The following is a 26,797-nucleotide window of genomic DNA, read 5'->3' on the forward strand; positions in this document are numbered from 1 at the left end:
ATTGTTGTGCTAGGGCACCTCCAGCACTACTTGCTCTACTCAGCACTGTGTAAACGTATTGTTCCTGCGATACACCCAAGTCCCTCTCACAGAGGGCAAGTGGAAGGCTGCCAATTTCTCTGAGGAACTGTCTCTGAGAGGATGTGGCTAATGGTAACTGACAACCCTGCTCACCCTGTTTGCAAGGGGGGACGTTCCATGGGGAGGGCCCATCTTGCAGTGCCTCTCCCAAACCACTAGGAGATCTGTCCTCCGTTCCCTAGCCCAGGGGGAAGTTGATCCAGAGCTCCATCACCCTGTCAAGGGTGGTAACTCACTCTGCGCTAGTCCACTGCCTCACTTTCCTCCTCATCTATCCTCTGGCTGGAGGCAGCAGTGAGTTCTGTGTGTCTGTTCCAACAAGACAGGCGCGAGGGAAGGAGACTGGCAGACAGGTTTTTTCATCATCCACCAGGCACTTGCTAACTACAGAAACTATCACCCATGAACCAGTGGCCAGGTGCTGCCCTGGGAGAGAGAGGCACTGGGCGGCTGGTGGGCTGCCTCCACGTAAACCTCCAATTACCGGCTGCACTGCTGACTTTAAAAGCACAACCTGACACACTAACCAACTAGCAGCTTTTCAGTGGCTGCAGTGTTGCCTGGGGGTCTGGAGTAGATGGGGGAAAGAGCACAATGAAAACAAAAATGGGGAAAGAGAAAAAAAACACATGCTCTTAGAAATCTTGTTTTGAATTGGGCAGTCCCTGATGCAGAAATGTCTTTGGTGCTGGTGATAATCTGAGCCCTCGAGTGCTAAATTGATTCGCTGTCCTGCAGACACCCAGGGGCGAATATCAAGGAACAAATGCATTAATCATGACAGAGCCTGCGTGTGCCAAGTGCATAAAGACACTGCTCCCAGCAGCGGCGATCGCAGAAACCTTTCTGCAGACCATGCGCTCCCAAGTAGCTCTCTGAAGTCTCACTGCTGAGTGTGTAGTGGGAGGATGCGGGTTGCATCTGACTTTCTCTGCAAAATGCATTTAGAAATAAATGTATTTACATTTAGCCTTATGTTTAAAAGAAGGGGTGGGGGGAATCCTTGGGCCAGAGTCATTACAGATGAAACAAACACAGGGGCACAAACACACACACACACACACACGTATATGCACACACATGCACAAAAGCTTTCAGGGAGAAACAGAAAATAATGTTTTGCAATTACAGTCCACAGCTGCTGCAGCTCCAATGTGCACTTGCTACACAGGTGCAGCCATTATAACAATGAATAGCACACATTAAAGGTGCCATCCATAGGGGTAATGATACTAGGGTTGAAAAGGTATTTTCATTTGCAGCCTGATGTTAGGCAGAAAATAAAATAAGGCATTTCACAGCCAGCCTGATGGCTCAGCTGCCACATGGGAGGCCTAAGCCCGAGATGAATATAGGACCCTTATGTGTTGGTTTGACAGTGGGATCCTGGCTACAGGAGAGTCCACCAAATTTCTTCTTTAGAAAATGATGGCTGGCCATTAATTGGGGAAACTGAGGCTCCCAGTAGCTCATACAGCAGCTTTAGCCTGCATGATTTCTGTTCTGCCTGGCATCTACTAGTCTCTGAGTCCTAAAAATATTGCTAGAAAAATACAACAGAGAGAGAGAGGTCTTGATGCTTGGGAAAGTGGATTGGCTCCCACAGGGAGGAAGCCAGGAGGAGGGAGTGGCTTTGAAACAGCCTCTTGGGCTGTCTCTGGGCCACAATGTCACTACTGTCCACGCCACAGCACAGAAATGTCCAGACCACTGCCCGCTGGAGAAGGATTTGCTGTGGCCAGCCCGCCCTTCAAAAAACCCATAGCCAAACTGTTTTGCTTACCTCTCCTTTTAAAAGCTCAGCAGCAGGACAAACACAGTGCCTCATTTCATTTACTTGCCATAACTTCTCAAATCACGAAACTTTTTACTCTCAGTGGAAAAAATTCATCTTCAGGCAACCTGAACATTCATGCAATATGATAGTAGCAAGAAGCTGGGCAAGAGAGACTAGGGTGGTGACAAGAGGGAGTTTGGGAATCAGAAGACAAAAGATTAGATCTCAGCATGGCCAGCTCTGTTATCCTGAGCAAATTATTCAAGTTCTCTGACCCTCTGCAAAGTGAGGTTAATAGTATTTGCTTTGTATGGTTGTGGCGAGGCTCTAAGGGGATCAAATAGGTGAAAACAACTAACACCAAGCCTGAAACACAGTAGGCACTAAACAAATGGTACTGATTATTAGAGTAGTTTCCATTTCTCCACATCCACTTCCTGGGTGGGTCTAAGTGTTCTAGGCAAGAAAATGGAAACCTGTGTCAAGAAAGAAGAAAAAAGATACAGTCAGCCTTCTACATCAAGGGTTGCACATCTGTGGACTCAACCAATCCCAAGTCAAAAATACTCCCCCCAAAATGCATCTGTCCTGAACATATAGACTTTTTTCTTGTCATGACCTCCTATACAATTGAATATAACAGCCATATACATAGCATTTACACTGTATTAGATGTAAGTAATCTAGACGTGATTTAAAGCATATGGTTATACACAAATACTACACCACTTTACATAAGGGATTTAAGCACCCAAGGATTCTGGTATCTGCAGGAGTCCTGAAATCAATCCCCCTCAGTACCAAGGAATGGCTATATTTCTTAGTACCATCGACAGCTTCAGATCAAACATTTCAGGAAGACTGTTAAAAACATTTTAGAGTTCTGCAGAATAACTCGTTTCCTATTGTCTATTTTTAACAGTGGAGAAATCAAACAAAACAAATAATGCATGTTCTGGAGTGAATTTTAAAATCTAAAGGTCCATTGGGCCCAGGTGGGTATTGGCATGGCTCTGGTGGCCTGGGCATGCTTCCCCGAAGCCCAGGTGGAGAGCCGCCCACAGCTTGGAAGGCTGGAAGGCTGCTGCCCTGGCACAGGGACGTGGGGCACACGGCCCTCACCAGGATGAAAACTGTCCTAGGGAAATGGGATAGGCCCCAGTTTAGCAAGGAAGGTGGATACGCAGGCCTTTTTAGAGGCCTTAAAAGTGAGGAGAGGATTGAAATTAATTTGAAACTTCACAGGAAGCCTGCATAATGAAAACAAAACTGGATTGCAATGCTGGCTGGCACGTTTTGGGTCTGGAAGAGCTCACACAGCAGAGCCTTGGATGGGCCAGAGCCACTGGGGAATTAACAACAACAGAACTATGGTGATTGTGATACTGATGATGGTGGTGGTAGCAAAGGAGGAAAAAATGTGTCATCATCAAGCAGTCTCAGACCCCAGAATCCTGAGGCAGTTTCATAGCATGTTCATTTATTCATTCGACAAAAGTTGTTGCCCATATAGTAATAAGTCACACTGACCTAAGTCCATTAATAAAACATGAGGGCCATACTTAAGAAGCAGAGATAGGAACATAAACACAATTTACAAGATCATGTTAAAGTATTTGACAAAGGAAGACAGAGATGTGGCAAGAAAACTTAACAGGGATACCTAATCCAGACCAGAGTGCTCTGGTCCAGTTATGTAAGAGGAGCTGATATCTAGACTGAAATTAGACAAAGAGAAGATGTGTGCAGGTAAGAATACAAGTCATTCTGCAAAACCCATCACTGTAGTTTGGAATGTAGAGTGGAAAGAAGAGGAGAGGCTGGAGTGGCAAAGTAGGCCCAGCTCTGTACGCGGTGTGGACTAAGGAGGAGCAACCCTTAGGGGAGATCTTTGGGCCAAGAGGAAACACACACACACACACACACACACACACACACAGTGGTGGCCAGATCTCAAGTTGACCTCCAGCAAGGCTCACTTTTTGGGTAGTCCTCCCCCACACTGTGCCAGAGCGTGGCTGATCATCAGAATGTGCCGGAAGTAATGGTACATCTCTTGAAATCAGGCTATAAAACATGCTGCAGTTTCATACTCTAGGATCACTTTCCCTGGAGTCTTGAAGTGACGCTGTGAGACAGCCCACGTGGCCTCATGAAAGGGCTTGGAAGCCTATGCTTCACCCCAGACACCTGTTGACATCCTGACCGACATCCTGACCAACATCCTGACTGCAGTCTCCTGAGACCCCAAGAGCCAGAACCCCCAACTACGGGGTATTCCTAACCTTCAAAAACTGTGGGAGATAAATTTTTATTCGTTAAAGCTGGTTAGCTTTGTGCTAATTTTTTATACAGCAACAGACAGATAATAAAATGAACAAAACATATATATCATTGTCCTTCAGTATCTGGGAGATTGGTTCCAGGACCCCCAAAAGATACCAAAATCCATGAGTGCTCAAGTCCTCTATATAAAAATAGCACAGTATTTGCATATAACCGACGCACATTCTCCTATACACTTTACATCTCTAAATCACCTATAATATCTAATATAAATACTATGTCAATAATTGTTATACTGTGTTATTTAAAGAATAATGACAAGAAAAATCTGTACTTGTTCAATACAGATGAAGCCATCCAAAGCCTGATGAGATTTTTGATCTGCAGTTGGTTGAATCTGCAGATAGAAACCTGCAGATACAGAGGGACGACTGTCCAGTGTACATTACTATGTGAAAAAGGTTATGAAGAAACACATGTTTAACGTGATTCTTTTTAGACATTACAGATTGATATGAATTTATAATGACAGTTTCGTTTTTATTAATCTTTATATCAAGTGAAGCGTAAAAGGAATTTCTTAAATCTAAATCTCCATAAAGTGTCAAGGAAGGCCCCAAACAGCATGAAAGCACATCATCAGATGCACTGCAAAATTAGGGGCTAATCCTCTCCAGCACTGAAAAGAAGTCCAGCCCCTCCCTTGTCCCTGCCTCAGCCGCAGGAGGGAGGGAAGCGGGTATGAGGGGAGCCCTACTATGGGTGGGAGCAAAAGGGAAGCCGGAAGCCACCTTCTCTCACCTGAGGATGTTGACCGGAAGAGCAAGGCAAAATGACGCAGGCCAGATGATTTCCAAAGCAGGTTTTTCGTAACCTGAAGAGCAGAACCCACACCCAGAAAGGCCTGAGTGATGCCAAAGAAACTAGAAGGTACTGAGCTGGCAAAGGGGGAATATGTTCCTGCTCAAGGATCCACAGGCTGGGAGAAAGCCAGCCCTTATATTATGGCCTCAGTAAGAAGAACCAGAAGTCCCAATGGCTGTGATGACACATTCTCATGTAAAGTGCCACAGCGACACCTGCAAGGGGTGGCTGAAGGTGGCCCACCATGGAACCTTTCAGATGGCATGTTGAGGCTGCGTGAGCCTGCTTACCTTCTCACGACCTTAGGCACAATGTCGCTCAGTTCGAAGTGTTTTTGAAATCTTAACACCTGTTCTTTTAAATAGTCTATATTGAAGACAGTACCCATGCTTAAGGACGTATCAGCTTTTTTTGGAGGGGGAACAAGATGTTCTTAAAGAGTACTGCTGGGCACAGTGGCCCCTGCCTGTGACCCCAGCATTATGGGAGGGTGACATGGGAAGATCATAAATTCAAGTCCTGTCTTGGCAACTCAGTGAGATCCTGTCTCAAAATTAAAGTAATGATAAGGAGTACTAGCTATAGATGTTTAAGAAACTCTCCCTGTACACACTACCTCTGAGCATCACAAAGACAGATCATCAATTCCCCAGCCTATGGATAATAAAACACATAGCTACCAATGGAGAGAACATGGGAACAAGTGGGTCTGCCATAGGATACATTGGCAGGACAAAGGTATAGCAAGCAAAGCCCCATGCTTAACTCTTCGTTGACAAAGCCCACGCACCAGTGGACACCCACATCGTTGCTGGGGGATTTGAAGGTGATTTTGAAGGACAATGTCCACAAAGGAGGAAGGGTACAGAGGGCACTTGTTTTATAAATGCTTTTTACAATCATGGAAATGCATCTCAGGAGATTTTATTAAATTCTTTCTAGTCATTGTGTTCAGAAGAAAGCTATTTTATCAAACTGACTTTGAATCAAGCTTCAACTTCAATAAGAATTTGTTGGAAAAACCAGGCACTCAACCCACTGTATGTTTCTATTTACAGGTGCTTACCTAATCCTTCCTCACCAAATGGGTCTCTATATTTTAGATATAAAGATGACATTTATTTTTACTTGTGATAGAGACATTAATGTCAGAACGTGCATACTGCTTTCTCTAGGACACTAAGAAAGCTCTTCGACTCTACAGTTTAAAGTAGAATCTACACCTACCAAGTTACTATTTTCTTTCTCAAGCAGAAGAGTTCCCATTAAGTTTTTCCCTACCTGAAAGAGTGGCTTTTGATCTTACACCCTTCATAAAACAACACAAACAGCAAAACATAGTGAAGCCACATAAAACGTAATTAAATATTCACTCAACTACTACTATCAACACAAAATATGAACTGCTGAGAGATAGGAGATTCTTAAGATAGTTTATATTGACTATTGATTTAATAGCCTTTTAAGTGAAAAAAAAAATCATTGCTTTTCCTTCACTATAAATGTGCAATTCCCTGTAATCTTTCTCTGGGATACATATCGGTACTCAACATACTTAACATTATTGTCACTGAAAATTGATGATAAAACAAGGGAACTTTGTATAGACTAATTTTCTTTACTTTTTAGAAACACCTAAAATTATTAAAATATTTGGGGATTATTCTGTTAAAGAATTTAAAGAAAGAAATATTTCTTCATTCCATCAATTGGCCAGTGGTGGAAGCTGGCATCTATCAAATGACTTTCTCATGCCCGGTCACTATGGTTGAAGTAAGAAGGCTTTCTTTGCCAGATTTCTTGACTTTAAAATCTGGATTCCATTGAAAATTCAGTATGTTTATAGTACATGACAGTGCCTCTCACACTTTCATTTTCTTTGTATAACAATGCTGTTCTCTTTCCCCTTTTTACCCACAAAACCTGTACACACACTTTTAACCTGACAATGGAGCTACTAAAGGTTTACTTTAAAAACTATCACTAGCATGCTTTGAAAACAGATTTATCTCAGTGGTGAAAAACATCAGAGTCTGGAGGACCTGGCTAGAAAGAACAAATGCTTGCTTCTTGAATCTGGCTATTTCCGGCAGGCACTGTGCAAACTGACCCTGGAGTTGTTGATGTGGAGAACAGACCCTAGTTTTGATGCTTCCTGTGGCTTCTCGGCTATAAACGATCCTTGCCAGTGACCTGTTCACCCAAGTTTGTGGACTTCTAGGAATTACTACCTCCTTGTTGTAAGGTCTGTGGCAGGTTATTAAATTTTTGCTTTAAGAAATTTATAAAAATCTTCTCTATACATAAGATTCAGCATTAGGCGCCCCTTTCCTCACCCAGTACAGCCCCCAGGAAGGTCTTTCTTGACCATTGGGATAAGCTCTCCATAGGAAGCCGCTTAGCCTACTTGCTTGCATTGGTTTGATTTATGGCCTTGATGTGATAGGCTTGTGATTTGTAATATATTTAATATTAAAACTTAACTCACTCAAATTTATTCTAATGGGAATAAAGATACTGATACTTTTACACTTTTTTTAGATGGTCTGTTTTTTAGCAACCTAGAGTTTCATGCCTAAACTTCTCCCTTATTGTGGCAAATAAAATTACATATGGATAAGCATAAAAATTTTGGATGGCAAAATAAATCACTGGTATATTGGGAAAAGCACAGATTTTATAGTCAGACAGACCAAAGTTTAAATCCTAGATCTCTTACTTATTACCTAACCTCTCTGTAGCTCTGTTTTCTATGAAACAAGGGTCTACACTCCCTGCCCACCTCCTAGGTATCACTGTGATGTTCCTCATGATGAATGGCATTTGGCTGTGGAAGAGTTTTTGAAACCAAGGACCATTATGTTATTCTGAAAGCAAGCTGGGCATATAGTTGGAGTTCAAAATGTTTGCTGATGAGAATTAAATTGATGTTGGGCTACCAGGAGGTTTTGAGTTCATTTTCTCCCACTTAAGTGACGGTGACAGATTTTCCTGCCAAGTGGACTCACAACAAACAGGACTCTAGGCTCTCAGTAGTAAAACAGAAGAAAAACAGCTCCAGAGAGGGTCCTCAGGATCATCCAAAACTGATTTCAAATTGCTACTCACAGTGTAAAATGCTAGGTTCATGTGTTTATATAAGCTTTTGCCAACTGTGAATTGGACACTCAGAAACACATATGCAAAATAATGGCACTGTGTATCTGGACAAAAGTTCCTCTCTTCTGCTAAGGGCTTTGAAACCATAACCAGCAACAGATATGTTTGTAGGGCCTTTTGCCCTGACAATGTCTGAGAATTTGAGAGCTTGAGATTCCAGCATTAATTTTTCAACCCACCAGTATGGACCATGGACGGTCAGGTCTTCTCTTTGTCATTTGCTTTTCCCATGAAGACTAATGGGGTAAGAAGTATCACTTCCATTTCCAAAAGACATTATGAAGTGATTTCTCACACTCAGAATCCCTTTTTGAATAAGGAAATGCTGTTTGGGACCTTAGGAACAGGGCAGCTATATTTAAATTTTAATTTTTAAATAAATAATACATATTCAGTGTCCAAAAACTATATATGTCATGTAAATAGACACTTCATCAAACAGCATATAAGGACAATAAATGAGCATACCACAGACCATTAAGGAAATTCAAATAAAAACTGTGATGAACTATTATAACTTGCTAAAATGGCTAAACTTTAAAGTACTGGCAGTAACAAATGCTGAGAAGAATGTGAAGCAACTGGAACTCTCATACATTATTGGAGGGGAGGAAAAAAGTACAACTACTTTGGAAGACATTTTGGTAGTTTTCTATAAAACCATACATGCATTTGCAACATAATAGGTTCTTATAAAAACATGTAAATGTTTATAAAAGCTCTATTCACAACTGCCAGTGGTAGGTAACAACCCAAACATACAACAGGTGAGTGGATGGATACGCAAACCAAGGAACATCCACACCAAGGAACCACTTGGTAAAAACAAGGACCAAACTATTGATCGGCACAACCTGGGAAACTCTCAAAAGCATCAGGTTGAGTAAAAGGTCAGCCCCCAGAAGATTATGTACAGTATGCATTTATGTGACATTCTTGAAAAGACAAAACTGTAAGATGTCACAGAGAGACAATCTCAACTGATACAGAAACCCAACCCTGCTGTGACCCAGCGTCAGCTCGGCACTGACCACCCCTCCCAGAAGTTCACTGTGACCCTACAGGCTCCCTTCTCTGCTCCTGCAGCAAATAATTTTAATCCATTATGGCTTCAATTATCTGTTTTCACATCTAAAACTGTTTCAAAACTCCAGGCCTGCTCTCCTTCATCACATCTTTGGGGAGCATTTCAGTTATAAATGTACAGATGCTGCTTGACTTAACCACAGGGTTCCAGCCTAAGAAACCTATCATACATTGAGAGTATTGTATGTGGAAAATGCATTTAGTACACCTCACTTTCCGAACATCCTAGCCCGGTAACACGGTCAGAGTACCAGTTGTTTCCATCTTGACTGTGTGGCTGACTGAAAGCTGCAGCTCGCTGCTGCTGTCTAGCATCACACAAGAAGACTGTCTTGCACATTCTTAGCCCATGCAAAGATCAAAATTCAAAGTACAGGGCCGGGGATTTAGCTCAGTGGTTCCACCACCTACCTTGCAAGCGCAAGGTCCCGAGTTCGCTCTCTGGTATCAAAAAAAACAAAAAAATTCAAAGCACAGCTTCTACTGAATATACAAACCACAAGTCAAACCACTGCTACCTTGAACAAGTCAAGAACTGTTGTCTATGTAACTGGTAACTCTGTAAGCCCTCATGCCTGGCATGGTGTCTGACTCTCACTTTAGAATTCAATCAGTATTGTTCCAGCTGCAGTGTTAGATTCTGCAAAGTGGGAACAATCAGAGATCTTTGCTCAGTGATTTCTAGAATCACTATGTCTCAGTCATAACCTGAAGTTTGAAGTTGGCACCACCTAAATAATGAGCAAAAATGTCATCAGATTATCAGAGCTTTAGGATAGTAGTCGCCTCTATTGCAACCACTGACTTCCTTTTCTTCTTCCCCCAGAATGCAAACATGGCAAACACTTTCATGAAAATTCATGAAAAACAATAAGTCCCTGTCATTGCAAGGAGGAATCTTTGCCTTCTTTGTTCTATTCATCATTTCTATGAATCCATACTCTTACTTGTAACTTTTTTACAGGACACCTTGATTTAAGAGCTCATAAAATCACAGCATTCTAGAACCTCATGGAGCTTGGGAGCTTCTGATTCAGTCTTCCACTTTAAAGAAATGCATTTAGAACTGCTTAAAACAGTGCAAATCTTACCTTTTCACTTAATTACATTTTGCAAATGCTTTGCCGGTTTCAGAACCCAGTGTGTCCTGGGTTTGTGGCGGCGGCTGATGCTGCTTCTGCTGTCTTTGTGTTATTAGCTTTGGCAGTGTCAGCACTGGCAGCTGAGAGCCTCTGATTCACAATCCTGTGCTTCACTTGCCAAGAGTAGACACAACCCAAAAGCTGGAAGCTGAAAGCCCAAAGGAAGAGGGGCTGGTCCCCCATCATTGTGTGCTTTGCAGAGAGGAAATGAGCACCCACAAGGCCAGCTCCTTCCCCTCACCCTATCTCCTGAATGCAGTTTTTCCAATAATTTAATAACATTCACAGGGATATTAGATTAATTGGATTTTAATTCCGAATGACTGTGAAAGCAGAGAAATGAGTCACCAGCTCATACTAATGAGAAGATCTATTAAGGGCTCTTTTCTGATAGACACATACAGCAGGGTTATAAATATTTCATATCCAATTAATTGAATTTTGCCCCCTGTATATGACACTGCCCTGAAACATCAATCAAACAGGACCAGAGAAAGAACAGAGGGACACAAGAAAAACTATGAGCTGCTTTGGAATGGCGACTACATGACCACCAGACTTTCCTACATCCCAGCCCTTGAAATGCCCCCCACCCCACCAGAGAACCCCTGCCATTCACACAGGACCTGCAGAGAAGAGCTGGAAGCATTTGCACCAACTGCAGCTGGTTCCACAGGGCGGGGAAATTAATGTTAATTAATCAGACAGCAGTTTTATACAGGGCTGTGTGCAGAAGGTTATTCGAATCCTGCTGCAAATAGATTTATAGGTGTAATTGCTGTGTTGAATGACCCTCTGTAAATAGGCTCATTAAACTGGCCATCAGTCAAAAAGTCTAATTGAAGCCATGCAGCAGTCTGCAATTGGGAGCATGCAGCTCTTGATAAACAGAGTTCGCCCGTGGCAGCCCACGTTCTGTGCTGTTGAGATAGGGCTGCAGGCTGTCCTTCAGGGTCCTGGCAGCTCCTGCCTCCTCGAGTGCATCATCATCGCAGGAAGCAGAAGCCCGCTTTCTACCCAGCTTTACCTTCTTCCTTGCTGTCAGCCCTCAAAGACCCCAGAGAAGCCTGTGATGGCAAGGACCAGTGGAAATCCTGTGTGAGCCAAAGGACAGAATTTTCTGCAAGGCACAATGATCATCACCTTGCTCCATTATCTTGCCAGCTCCGCCAGGGCTGGCCAGGGACAAGGGTGTGCACAGGTCCCACTGTCTGTATCCTCACACCCCCATAAAGCTCCTGTCAAATTCTCCATCCCCTTCCTTTTATTTCCCCATACTCCCATTTACAGAGAATAAATATAAATGTATTTTTCTCCATACCATGGCAAAACAAAATCAAAAAAGCTATAGTTACAATTGGGAGTTTCTGAAAGCTTTTTGTGATGAACTGTGTACAACATTGTCTACAAGAGTAAAACAAAAACCTGGATACAACCTAAATATCCACCAACAAGCATCCAGGTATCTAAATTTTGACATTTATAGAAAATCAATTACCAAACAAATATTTTAAATGATTTTATATAGAGCATTATATTTATTCATCCAGAAATCTAGATATATGTTTATATGGCCAGATAAAGCAGATTGCAAGACAAATACAATGCATTCACACATACTGTAGCTTTATCAATGGCTAGATATGTAACTTTTTTCATGGTGCTCATCTAGTTGGAAGGATTTTACAAAAAGAACTAAATTACAAATCCTCCTTAAATGTAATCCAACACGATCACGTAAACAGTCTCCTTTGCTAATACTGTTTCTTTTAGGAAAACTTTTCAGTTTCTAGGTGGCTTTCTAGGATGGTTAATTTGAGGTCAACTTGAGTGGGCCAGGACATTTAGTTAGACATTATTCTGGGTGAATCTGAAGGTGTTTCTGGATTTTTGGATTAACATTTAAATAGGTACAATGTGTTAAGAAAATAGCCCTCCCAGATGTGGGAGGGTCTCATTCCATCCACTGAAGGCCTGAATAGCACACTGTCCTTCAGCTGGGTATTGGTCTTCTCAGGCCTTCAGCTTAGACTCAGACTAGAATTTACATCATCAGTTCTCCTGCATCTCCAACTTGCCAATTGTAGATCTTGGGACTTCTCAGTCTCCATAGTCATGTGAGCCAATTCTTTACTTTATTCACATATCTCTCCAATTGGAGAATGTTGGCTGAATTTCCTCTGGAGAAACCTTGACTCATACACTCCCTTTGCTCACTTTTTTTGCCCAGGTGGTGCCCAGGTTAATAAGCTGAGAGCTCTGAGAGCTGTGCGTCATTATTGGAAGAAAAGCTAGGTATTTGGTGATCTACAGAGAAACGTCTGGTGCCTGGGCCAGGGTCCCTTGCACTTAGCTAACTTCTGTGGTCCCCAGTCTCTCTCCAAGTTTTCCCAGAGGGGAGGTTCCTTCCTAGCTGACTCTGGCTTATCTGGGCTTTATGGGCCTCAGATCCCAGGTCTCTGCCAAAGTCTCTGTCCACATTGGAGTCCCAGAGGCCCACCCAGCCTTTGCATCTTAGTCATCAGGCCCCACCTTGGAAAAGACCCAAAGTAGGTCCTCAGGACCACCATCCTTCATCTACCATCTACCTCATACAGTAACTTGGGAGATCAGGAAATAAACCTCAGATCTCCCTCCAAGTGTGGTTCTTGCTGAGGTAGTAGGGCTATGCCCAAGCTGGAGTCAGCATTTGCCAAAGGGATCTCTTCCAGGAGTCCTAAATAAAGTCAAGACAAAGGTCTCCTCTACCTTCCACATTACCCTTTCTTATGAAACATACCACCCCATCTCAGGGACTAGGGACCAGGAGACCAGGACACCAAAAAAAACCTTTTCATCTCTCTCTCTCTCTCTCTCTCTCTCTCTGAAGTTTCCTTCTCACCCTCAACCAGGGCTGTAAGAAAAGAAGTCATTTTTTACCCCCTCCTCCCACATCCTTTCCTCTTTTTGTTTACAAACTGCAAGGCTTGTGAGCCAAGTACTGGAGACTAATCCTCCAGGCCCTTGAGATGCTCAAAAAGAAGATAAATCAAGTTACTTAGGAAACTCTGTCAAAACAACGGCCCATTTACTGCCCTGCCCTCTAATCCACTTTATATGCCAGGAGCTGGAAAATGCTCTTATTCTTAGTGTGCTTCCCTTAAAAAAAATAATAATAATAACTCAACTATTCCCAAGGCAGATAAACATCTAGGGCTAACTTGGGCAAAGGTCCCGAGCCACAATAGTGACACCGAGTTAATATTAACTTGTTACATATCTGTGTATGCATAGAGTCATGTCCAGAAGAATGTTCATCAAATGATAGCATTAACTATTTATAGATAGTGGGATTAGGATGATGTTTAACTTTCCTTATTGTCCTGAGTTCAGCTTTTGTGGGATTTAGAGTCTATTCCTACATTAAAATTGAAAGATATTCCAGATTACATGGATAGGCTCATTCTGGTCCCCAGCACCTGGTGACTACCATTTTACTCTACTTCTATTTAGTTCAGTTTTTCAATACTCTATATGAGAGAATATGAACTATTCATCTTTCTGTGCCTGGCTTATTTCACTTAACATGTTGTCTTCCAGGTACATCCATGTCCCAAATTACAGGTTTTCCTTCCTTATTACAGTTGAACAGCCTCTCTCTCTCCCTCTCTCTCTCTCTCTCTCTCTCTCTCTCTCTCTCTCTGTATTGTGTATATCTCAATCACATTGCCTTTATCTATGCATCTGTTGATGGACACTTTGAATGATTCCATGTTGGCTGTTGTGACTAATGCTGAAATGAACATAGGAGTGTCGATCTCTCTTTGACACTGATTTCATTTACTTTGGATGTGTACCCATTAGTGAGATTGTTATATCATACAGAAGCTCTATTATTAAATTTTGAGAAACCCCTATACTGTTTTTCATAATAGTTGTATTAATTGACACCTAGACCAACAGTACGTAAGACTTCCCTTTTCTCCGCACCCTTGCCATCATTGTTACCAGTCATCTTTTTGATGATAGCCATTCTGACAGATACCAGGTGATATTTCACAGTGTTTTAATTTGCATTTCTCTAATAATTAGTGATGTTGAACATTTTATCATATACTTCTTGGCCATTTGTGTATTTTATTTTAAGAAACATCTATTCCATCCCGTTGTCTATTTTTAAATCAAGTTATTTGGAGTTTTTGTTGAGTTCCTTATATTTTGGATACTAATCTCTTATCATATTTATGGTCTGCAAATATTTTCTCCCATTCCATTAGTTGTCCCTTAACTACTGATTGTTTCCTTGGCTGTGCAGAAGTCTTTACTTTAATGAAATCCCATTGATCTATTTTTGCTTTTGTCTCCTGTGCTTTGGATTCATGTCAAAAAATAATTATTTCAACAAATGTAATGCTTTCTTCTAGTAGTTTTACAGTTCAAGCCCTATGCTTAAGTCTTCATTTTGAACTTCTTTATATATGATGTAAGATAAAGGTAAAATTTCATTCTTCTGCATGTAGATATTCAGTTTCCCAAGATCATTTATGAAAAGACAATCTTTCTCTCATTGTGTGCTCAATACCTTTGTAGGAAATAAACTGACCATAAGTTTATGGATTTATTTCTGGGCTCTTCATTCTGTTCCATTGGCCTATGTGTCTGTTTTTATCCCAGTAATATGCCACTTGTTCTTTTGGCTCAAGATTGCTTTAGCTATTTGGCTTTTTTTGTGGTCTCATATGAATTTTAGAATTGCTTTTTCTATTTCTATGAAAAGTGTCATTGGAATTCTGATAGGGATTACACTGAATCAACAGATCACTTTGAGATATATGCTCATTTTAACAATACTAATTGTTCTATTCCAAAGCACAGAATATATTTCAATTTATTTGTGTCTTCTTCAATTTCTTTCACCAATCTTTTTTTCTGGTGGCTATTGTAAATGGGTTATCATCTTGATCTTTTTTAAAGAAATCATTGTTAATTGTATAGAACTGCTACTGATTTTTGTATGTTGATTTTATATTCTGCAATTCTACTGAATTGATTTATTAGTTCTAACAGTTTTGGGTGCCAGAGTCTTTAGGGTTTTCTATATTTAAATTCATGTTATCTGCTAATAGGGATAACTTAACTTCTTCCTGTCCAATTGGATGTTTCACTTCTTTCTCTTGTTTAAAGTCAACTGATTAGCAACCTTAATTACCTCCACAACCTTAATCACCATTTGCCATGTAACATATTCACACATTCTGGGGAATCAAGATATGAAACTCTTTGGAGAGACCATCATAATGCATATCACCTTCCAGTGGATCAACTGGACTCGCTCCCATGAGATTTTAGAATTGACACTGCAAACTATTCACAATCTAGTTGCTGATTTGATCTAATAAAGTGTGGAGATTAAAAGAGATAACCAGGTTGAATTCTCCATAGAGTTGCAGTCCCATAGCAAATGCTCAATAAAGGTTAGTTGCTGTTGGCATCATTAATTATGCTCAGGATGGGCCTCACTGTATGTGCTCCAGTCTCTCCATTATTTAATGGATTTATTCAAATTCATTGCACTTACTAATAACATTTACTGAGTACTGTATTCACCATATGCCAGGTTATTATGTGCACTTTTATTTAATCTTAAACACATCCCTTTGAGATAATTACTGTTTTTATCTCATAATAAAAAAGAGGAAAGTGGAACATAAAAAACTAAGTCACATGTTCAAGGGCACACAATCCACAAATGGCAGAAGCAGTATCTGAATTTCAGTCTCATAACTTTACCTCCAACCTGCCCCAGTGTCTCTGACAGCACTGTGACTAAAGGAGAACCAGGAGGATGTGAAGGATGTTGTATCACCAGCTACACAATACTTACCATCTTTTTCATAGCAATGGCACATGCTTATTTTGAATGATTCCAAACAACACTGAAAACTTCAGTTTCTATTGATTCCAAGAAGCATTATCAAGTTCGGGGTCACTTAAAACAAAGGATGGGGAGTTGGGAAAAAATAAATTCTGCAGTTAACCTCACAGAGCCCAAGAGCCAAAGGGCACATGGTCTCCCTAGGAACTCAATCAACCAAACCTCAGGAAAGAATTTTAAAGGTGGAATGTATGTTCAATTTTTCAGAAAAAAAATTAGTTGCCTGTAGTCAAATTGGTCACACATGGTCATGGAGGGAGACTCTGCTAGACATTGTGGGAAAAACAAATAATTCATGGTCCCTGCTCTTGGAGAGCTCTCCATTTAGTGACCCAGGTTGCTTCTGGAGTCTCACCCTGCATCGTGTGCACACCGGGACCACACGTGGATCAGTAAGTTAGAAGGCTGCTATCCTCACTTGAGTGCTTGGCTCAGAAGCTGGGCCTGCCATGCCTGCTCCTGGGCTACTCATTTAATACATTCAAGATGCCACCATCACTGGAGGTGGTGATGCATGCATGCCTATAATCCTAGTACTCAGGAAGGCTGAAGAAGGAAGATCACAAATGTAAACCCAGTCTGGGCAACTTACACACAGTGAGACCCTGTCTCAAAATTAAAAAAAAAAAAAAATTAAAGGACTAGGGATATAGCTCTGTACAAAACCCTGGGGTTTAATCCCCAGAATCACAAAAAGATGAAAGAAATTTTAAAAGATGTCACCATCACTGCCAAAGGAAGAATTCTGTCTCTGGTCTTCTCCCAGAGATAATTGCACCAATTCTCCCAAGATATGGCATGAATAATGGAAACGACATGGCCTGTGAGTCAAGAAACCTGTTCTCTTACACAGGTTCTCCCTCTCCTTCCTAACTATGTCATATTACCTCCCTCAGCTTCTGTTTCATCCTCTAAAAAAACAAAGAAAATCTATGCTTTCTTCCTACTATACGTTCTGAGCACTCAGGGCATTGATGACCAAACACTACTTCATTTCACAGCTTTCATAGTGTTATGGTTTATATCTAAGGGTTTGTTGATCTTATTTATTCTTTTGAAGAACCAGCTCTTCGATTCATTCTTTGTATTGTTTTTTTTAAGTTTCAATATCATTAATTGTTGCTCTGATCTTTATAATTTCTTTCCTTGTATTAGCTTTCAATTTGGATTGTTCTTGTTTTTTTATGACCTTGACGTGCATCATTTGGTTACTTATTTGGACTCGCTCTGTTTTTCTGATGTGGGCACTCACAGCTACAAGCTATAAGTCCCTTTTAGGACTGCTTTCATCATGTGCCACAGGTTTTGCTATGTTGTATTGACATTATTATTTGATTCCAGGAACTAATTTCTCCCTTGATTTCTTCTGTGACCATCAATTATTTAAGAGTGTATTGTTTAATTTCCATCCATTTGCATAATTTCTGTGGTTTCTTTTGCCACTGATTTCTGGTTTCACTATGCTATGATCTGATAACATGCATGGGATAAGTTTGATTCTTTTGCATTTACCTAAGCATGCTTTATTAGCTAATATATGCTCCATTTTGGAGTAAGTTTCATGTCCTGCTGAGTAAAATGCATATCCATTGTTGATGGGTAGAACACTCTACAGATATGTATTAAGTCCATGTATTCAAGAGTTTGGTTCAATTTTGATTTTTTTGTTGATTTGATCAGTCTGTTTGTGACAATGGGGTATTGAGATCCTGCACTATAACTGTTGATGTTCATCTGATCTTTTATGTCCAACAGTGTTTGTTTTATGATGTTGGGTGCACCAATGGACTGCAGTGTTGGCAATGCAAATATTGGCATATAGAAAAATCCAATTAATCACAACAACTATGCCACTCTGACAGTAGAAATAAAATCAGCAATAATAATAGTATCAAAGACAAACTGAATATTGATGTGCCCTAAGAACCAGTAATGTACCACCCTTAACCATAAAAGAGATCTATACTCATAGTATAAACACTAAGGCAAACCAAATATTGACATACAGTAAATATCTACTAAATGCAACAACTATATCTCTCCTAACAATAGAAAAGTATTCAATAGTAATAGCATAGAGTTAACTGTCTAAAGATTAATAAAGTTTAATAGTCATACAGTGATACCTCAGTTGTCGAACGGCTCCAAGCTTGGACTTTCCACTACTTGAACATCAAAGTTTGAAAAAAGATCTGTTCAGTGTTTTTAACTTTGCTCAATAGTTGAACCAAAAATCCAACTTGAAAAAACCAGTAAGGGCTGAGAGTGAGTCATGCATCACATCTCCCCGCAGACACAAGGGAGTGACACTTTGGTATAAGTGCCATTCTCTCCAGGACAAGATACAGTGCTTGTGTAATTTTTGGGCCTCAGAACAAAATATTTGGTTTTCCATTATTTATTATGAGAAAGATATGTTCAGTTCTCGAACTTTTCAGTGTTCAAACATGAATTTAGAAGATACTGAGTTCAACAACCAAGACATCACTATTCTACTAAAAACAGAGGGAGTGGGGAATGAGAGTAAAAAAAAATAAAATTCCAAATATTAATGGAAGATGAAACAGAGGAGTGAAAATATGATAAAGGATCCTGTTAAAGAGTAAAAGGAGGGCCAGGGATTTAGCTCAGTGGTTTCACCACCTGCTGCGCAAGCGCAAGGACCCAAGTTCGATCCCCGGTACCAAAAACAAAACAAAACAAAAAGAGTAAAAGGAAATGAATAGAACTAGATTAAAGTAGCAAAAATTAATAAACAAGAAAAAGAGGGCCGGGGATTTAGCTCAGTGGTTTCGCCGCCTGCTGTGCAAGCACAAGGACCTGAGTTCAATCCCCAGTACCAAAAAAGAAAAAGAAAAACAATAGGAACAAAATAAAGGAAAAAAATTAAAAAGAAAAAGGAAAAAAGAAACCCCAAGCCCCAAAAAAACAATAAAGGAAAAAAGAGGGAGAAAAGTGATTCCAAAACAAAACAAAAATGCTTGACTTTTTGAATGAGTGGTTTCTTTCTAGGATCTGCAGCCTTAGAGTCCAGCAAGTCATAATTTTTTCTGCCTAGCTTTATGGCCTATAGATTTGTGAGGTGCCTGTACCCCACTCCAGGGGTCTTGCTGTCCATTTACCCCAGACTGTGGCAACCATCCACACTAAGGAATATCCTTACTCACATTGGTAGATGGGAAAAGCAATCAGACCACTGGTCTCTGCTTGATGTAGACAGCTGAGTGGGATTTCTAGCAGACCATTTGACAATGCCAGCACTTTCAGATCCAGCTGCTTCTGAAAGCCACACTTACCAGGCTTGGCTTCTTATTACAGAGCGCTGGGCCCTGTGTCCTTCCCAGCCTGAGTTTAAACTTCTCAGAAAGTCTACATTTGGCCCACATCTTCTCCAGAGCTGTCTCTGGTGGCTGTCTTTCACCTAAGTCACTGTGGTAAGGTAACAATGAAGATCCACAATCAGGTTGGTTGTTTAGTCAGTATCTCTGCTGTCCTGTGCAGAGGGAAAACAAAGAACATAGCAGGCTTGGATTGGAGGGTGACCACAATCAAGGTACAGAATCCACGGATGTTATGGTTTGGTTCTAGATGTCCCCCAAAAAACTCATGCAGTCATAGGTGGGGCTTTTTCAGAGGTGGTTGAATCTACAGTGTATGATGCTGGGATTAAAGTGTGTGATTACTAAATCAGTACACTGATTGGTTTGCCACAGCCCTAATCCCAATAGCCTGGATACAATAAAGGGGGCAGAAAGATGTTATTAAAGCCCCTTGTTGCTTTTTCTGTCTTCTGTGTGCAATGAACTGTTTCTCCCCTGAAACCCCCCTCTGCTATATGCCACTCTGCCTTGGAGCCAGCCAACTGTGGACTGAAACCTCTATAAACTATGAGCTAAATAAACCTTTCCCCCTTCCACTTTGGGTGTCAAGTATTTTGTCTCAGCAACAAGAGAAAAGTAACTAAGACAAAAGGCATGGAGTTGTCAAAGCCAAATGCTGTGTGTATGGGGGCTTCATCCCTAATCTTTACTCCTTTACGTTGATTACTCAGGTATTTTGTCACAGCAATCAAAACCTGACTAACAAAAGACTCATATCAGAAGATATGAGGCAATCTTAGAAACTTGATGTTATAAATATTTAGAGTAGTAGCTGACTTCTAGGTTCATGTCAGGCAGAAGTAGGTGGGTCGTGTCCTGTGCCTAATTTATAGACTAAACATTACTATAGTTATACAGGTATAGGAAAAATACATAGTATATAGAGGGTTCAGTGGTTTCAGGCAATCACTAGGGCTCTTGAAATATGTTCTCCATGGATAAGGGGGAAAATAATGTACTTGTACTCAAATCTTTAGGACAGATTCTTAGAAGATAAGATTATAACTAGTCCTACATTTGGATGCTACAACTTCTCTATTGCCTGGAAAGCACTACACATTATACAAGCACTCACAAGTGTCACAGTTCTTGTCCTCATATTCTGACTTGATCCAGAGGTACTGCTAACTGCCATCAGCAATGAATAGCAAGCAGGGAAATGTTTATGTTTAATTCTGATGCAGTAGTCAGGGAAGGATGTAGACATCCACTGTTTCTTGATCATCATATCATTGCACATTTTTCTTCTCTTCTTAATTCTCTCTTTTCTTCTTAAACACTTTTTCCCAAATTAAATTTTTCCAAGGTTGACCTTAGAAATTTTCTGTCCCAGGAAGGTTAGAAAGAACTCAAGCATAAAATATAGTCTTTTTTCAATAGTAAGTAGATCTTTGATGACCTTTATAAGTTGTTCTGTAACTATAGTTTGTCCCAGTAAAATTGGTAATTCATATTTTGCTAGAAAATTATGTTTCCTATAGTTTCAAATATGTCATAAAATTGGATATAACATCCTAATATAACTATTTTAACCACACACATACACATGGTCGCATTTCTGTTTTTACTCCCAATCCTATAATATGTTTGCTTTCCTTCTTACCCAGTCTTCAAATGTTGGGCTTTCTTAACCCGCTTCTCCGACTCACTCTTTCTTGACAGCCTCACTCATGCACATGGACTCAGCTATTACCTACATGCTAAACGGCCTCAAACTATTGCCTTCAGCCCTGACCTCTTCCTTGAGCTCTAGAACTACAAACCCACTAGCCACTCCAATAATCTGTGTGAACACTGTGAAGGTATCTTATGTATGTCTTACAAAATGGAACTCAGCAGGTTTTCCTCTAAGCCTGCATCTAGTCTATTACTTCAGCAAGCAGTATCACCATCACCCGTCAGCCCTTCACCAACTCATGTCTATTTCCTCTCCTAAGCACCTCGGGATCCCATTGCTTCTCTCTATGGTCACTGTCACCACTCAGCACCAAGCAGCTGGAAGCATTCTCTTGGCTGACTACACTGCCGGCTAAAATGGCTCCACATATTACCCTTTTGTTCTTTTCCTAATGGCTTCTCTTACTACACCCTATGCAATGTTTTCAATTTTGAAATAATTTCTGACTTATAGTAAAGTTGTAAAATTGTAAAGAATTATTTGTACCCAGATTATTTTACAGGTTTTATCTTGGCTGATTTATCATTCATCATTCTTTTATTCTCTCATTCTCCCCCCACCCCATTCAGTAGATTTTTTCCTATTTGACAATAAGTTCCATACTCTTTTACCCCTAAATATTTTGATATGTAAAGACAGGATATTTTTTTCAATAACCACAGTACAATTATAAAAATCAAAAAATGTACACTGATCTAAGATCTAATCTATAGTCCTTTTTCAAAATTTCCCAATTATCCCAGTAATGTCCTTTATAAGAAAACAGTTGATCCAGAAGCTAATACAAATCACACATTGCCATGTCTCTTTAGTTTTCTTCAACCTGAAACAGTTCTTCAATCTTTGTCTTTTATTACTTTGGTTTTTTAAAAAACTGGATGGATGACATTTATTTTGTAGAATGGCTTTCCAGTTGGGTATGTCTTACATTTTCCTATGTTGTGCTTCAATATGTGAACAAGGCATTTATCTATTGTGCATGTTGGACACAGTGAAGACTTAAATTTTGCCAGAAAGTTAATCTGTTTCTTTCAAAATTCAGAAAGTTGTCTAACCACCCCAATCATAAAACTGAAATGTCAATGATGAAAGATAGCATGTAGAATGTATATTCCTTTAGCAAGAGGTCACTCGGAACTTATTAACCAAGAAACAAAATACCACAAAGTTATAGGCCAAAAAAAAGTTAGCTCACATTAACAAACACAAGCTGGGGAGCTCACAGAAATGGACAAGTCTGTAGAGTCCAAAGGAAAAAATTATAGAATGTTTATATACACATAACCATAGAACAAATTTTAGAAGCAACTTCACTGGTCAGTTTAATTCTCACTTTTTAGAGATGAGAAAATGATATCCCAAGAATTTATTTACATGACCCCATATTACAATGACTTGTTTTCACTTTACCATCATGGAAGAAATTAGCTTAATAATTTACATTATAACCTAACTCACTTAACGCTTAACAATTATTGCTCTTACTCTACCTAAGGGGAAAAGTATTGAGAGGTTACTCACTTTCTCCACAATCATACAGCAAAGTGAGAAGCAGAAACATGCCTTACACAAAGCTCTTTTGCCTGCAACACTTCTGTTCCTTCCAGTCCACACACACCCAGATTCTTTTTGTTTCTAAAGTTAAGGAGAGGGGAGGGCCGGGAATCAATTCAGTATTTGACCCTCTAGAAACAGTCGCTGGAATGTGACATTTACTACAACAGACTAGCACTTTCTGCTCAAAAAGAAGAGCCAAGAGGTTAAAGTGGCGGTGTCCAGGTATGTAGCGTGTATCCATTTGCAGTGAATGAATGAAGCAGAAAGTGAGTATCTGACTTGGTTATTGAACATGCCAGAGCCACCCGAAATTACCTGAAATGGCCACAAGATGTCACTAGTTCACCCTATTTCAGGAAAAGCACATTCAAGTCAAAAGTTTTGGATCATTTGCAGAGGTAAGATTTACCACTCACAATTGAGAGAGTCTCCTTATTTCTCACGTGCTTTGGGATTGCTCCCTTGTTTATCTCAAGTCTATCTCAAGAGACAGTAGGAGACACTGAATGTTCCTTAAGCTAGGAAACGTTAACCATTTACCTGTTTGCCAGGCTGCTCAGCAAAAACCAAGTCGGGAGCCAAGTGAAGTGGTGGACCTTTAGTCACAACAACTCAGGAGGCTGAAGCAGGAAGACACTTGAACTCAGGAGTTGGAAACCAACTGGGGCAACATAGCAAGACCTTATTTCAAAAACCAAACCAAACAAAGTCGGCCCTGACACCTCTCCTTACTCCCGTTGCCATGCTTTCTCTGCAAAGCTTCCTCTCAGCACTTTATTGTAATTCTACCACCTTCATGGCTTTAGTCCCACGGAAACTCTGGTTCAGCAACACCCAAAAGACAGCGTGCTGTAGGGGTTTCAAATTGTGCTGTCTTCTTTCTATCACACGGTCCCTTACCAAGACTGAAGTTCGAATTACTGCTGAGAGTTTATGTATGTGTTCATGTAACTACTCAGTTCACAGCTATCCTGTGCTTACTTATCATTAGAATCCAGTTTATAAAGCCATACTTCAAGTTCTTAAAAGTGTTAAAACACCAAAATTACATTTCAGTGTTCCAACGTGTTAGATTTGGTGCTGACAAAATAAAACTTAAATTTATTTTAAATACTTTATTCATACAAAATCTACCTTGGCAAAATATATTTGTGGATTGTTGTCTTTTAAAGTTTGGAGGCTTGGTGTATTTTGTTACTGTTCCCCACTGAGATTCCTTTTCCCAATATTTTCCATTGAAATTGTTGATAAATAATTTTCGTTAGTGGCAACTTAAGTTTGATAAGCCTGAGAGGGAAGTAAGCTCACTCTGTTAATTTCTTGGTAGGTTTTGGGAAAATTATTCAGCTTTTTAGACCAAAAGAATAGTTTTTCCTTAAAGGTCCATATTTCCTATACAAATATATCCTACTTACTGAGAGAGAAAATAAACTGCTCCTTTCCATACGGAAGATCAAATGCTTCAAAGAAGCAGGCTTCAATGTCCATGGTGTGATGGACTATGATGTATCCAAAGGAATTTCTTACAAAAATAATAGTTTAAAGATCTAAGGTTTGCAACTGATTTACCTTTTAAAAATTAAATAAGCTGCTAGGCCATGTTCAAGCCAGCTCTCATTCTAGCCTCCCTCATTTTCATTTCTCAGTATGCTCACTGGAGCAGAGAAAGAGATGGGAGATTTCACGGCATTCAACATGCTCACACTGTTAAGTTAAATGAAAAATTAGAATTCCAAACACTACAGGAAGTATTAGGCTTTTGTAAAAATAAATGCCTACATAAAAGAACAACTAAAAATAAAAACAAAACTACCAAATCTAAAACTAAAATTAAAAATGTCAGCAGGCACTGGGATAATGGATTCTCTATTCTATTTACACATTTTTAAAATTTTCTAGAAGAAATACTATACTCTGTAAACAAATCCGCAACCAAGTGCCCAAGAATTAGGAAAATGTTTTCCAAATCTATGATGCATTTGCTCACAGATAATTATGCAGCCATTCAAAACAACTTTCAGGAAGTTTCTATAACAACATGGAGAAATGAGTATGATAGGATCTACTTGCAGCAAGCTGAAAACTCAGATGCAGGGCAGAGAATTTCTCAGACAAAGATGTGTCAGAAGATGACAATGGCTGCTTGCAGGAAATGGGACCAAAAAGCCAAGAGCAGGCCTAGGAAGCAGAATTACTTTTCTCTGCATGTATTTTTTTCCACACCGAGTAGACTGACAAAAATAAATAAATAAATCAATAAATAAGTAACAGTCTGCTAAGACCAAGTACCAATGTGAAATAGGACAGCTGTTATACACTGCAGGGGAGGGAAAGGTTCACATAGCCTTCCTGAGAACAAAAGCACCTAGCAGCCTGAAAATGCATTTCTTTACAGTAAGATCCTGAAATTCTGCTTCAGAATACCTACTCTACTACCCCACACCAACCCTACCATATCTCATGTGTGCTCTAAGAAATACAAAAGGCTGTTCACTGCAGCATGGTCTATTGCCTTGGAGAACAGGCCAAAAGTCTGTAAGGCCTGTGGGTCCACCCTAAATTCAGATGTTGAAGTCCTATCCCCTAGTACATGACAATGTGACTAACTTGGAGATGAAGCCTTTAAAAAGGTAAAATGACAATTTTCTGGTGAGCCTTAATCCACTATGATCAGATTCCATAGAGGAGAGATTAAACCCAGGTGCACTGGTGTACACCAGTAATCCAGCTATCTGGGAGGCTGAGGCCAGAGGAGCACAAGTTTGAGGCCAGCCTGTGCAACTTAACAAGATTCTTGTCTCAACGTAAAAAGGGTGGGGGATGTAGCTCAGTGGTAGAGCATTTGCCTCACATATGCAAAGCCATGGGTTCAATCCTAAGTACTGAAGAGGAGGAGGAAGAAGGGAAGAAGGGGAGGGAGGAGGGGGGAAGAAGAAGAGGAGGAGGAGGAGGAGGAGGACAACAAGGACACTGGGAGTGGACAGCCATTTCAGAGATAAGAAAGGCCTCAGAAGAAACCAACCCTGCTGACACCTGGACCTTGGATTTGTTGCCTCTAGGATTATGAGGCAATGATGTTTGTTGATTAAGACACTCAGCCTGTGGACCTTGGTTATGATAGTGCTACCCTAACTAACACAAAGTCCATCGTAGTGGGATAAATAAATACCAACTTGGTTATGCAAACAATGAAGCACTACACAGTTTTTAACAGGACTAACTACCCAAAGTTGTAAAAGATGAGGGTCTTAACAGTGAGGAGTCCAGGGAATGAAGAGGTCCCAGGAACAGAGTCCCACCCAAATCCTAGTGGAGAAAAGAGCTCAAAGCAGCACTATATTGAAGAAAAAGGCTGGACCCCCATGGAAGAAGTATGGAGCCACTGGCTCATTATTAGGACTATTTACAGTGCTGGTCTCTGAATGAGAGTCTCAGAACCTCACACTCAACCCACTTCTCCCAGATCTCCCTCTGCCTCAGCCCAGAAAAGCAATCCTGCCATGGTGCATGGAACTGACTCAGTTTTCATCTGTTCAACTAACACTGACCCAGAACCCCTTTAAGTCAGGGCTTTGCTAAGTATGAAGACATAAAGAAACACAACTTGGAGTTATCAGGCAGCTAGCAGTCTAGCTGGAAAAAAAACAAATCAAAACAAGTCAATACAACTCAAGGGATTATTGGGGATGAGCAGAATCCAGAGGTGAAAGGAGGAGTTCACAGGGAAAACAGCATCCAGTACAATGTATCTTCTCTGTCTGTCTAAAAATGTAGAATCCAACATTATAATGGTCCTAGTAATGAGCCAGTGACTCCATATTTCCTCTTGCCTTTTATTAGTCCATAGTTTCCTTTGGGTATAGTGCTACTTGA

General features: G+C 40.3%; 1 protein-coding gene across 2 annotated transcripts in view; it reads right to left on the minus strand.

Annotated features, from left to right (window-relative positions):
• Nucleotides 1-26,797, minus strand: part of Mboat1 (membrane bound glycerophospholipid O-acyltransferase 1) — a 186,176-nt gene that overhangs the window by 31,663 nt on the left and 127,716 nt on the right. Inside the window, exon 13 of one of the 2 annotated variants that reach the window (XR_002395974.2) lies at nt 19,606-19,802. The exons of the other annotated variant lie outside the window; for it this stretch is intronic. The gene's annotated coding sequence lies outside the window, so the exon portion shown is untranslated. The remainder of the gene's footprint in view (nt 1-19,605; nt 19,803-26,797) is intronic. 2 annotated transcript variants of the gene reach the window in all.

Source organism: Heterocephalus glaber, unplaced genomic scaffold, assembly GCF_053883595.1.
Source record: "Heterocephalus glaber isolate CG9 unplaced genomic scaffold, H.glaber_assembly_v1.0 deba00001472, whole genome shotgun sequence".
NCBI classification, from domain to species: domain Eukaryota; kingdom Metazoa; phylum Chordata; class Mammalia; order Rodentia; family Bathyergidae; genus Heterocephalus; species Heterocephalus glaber.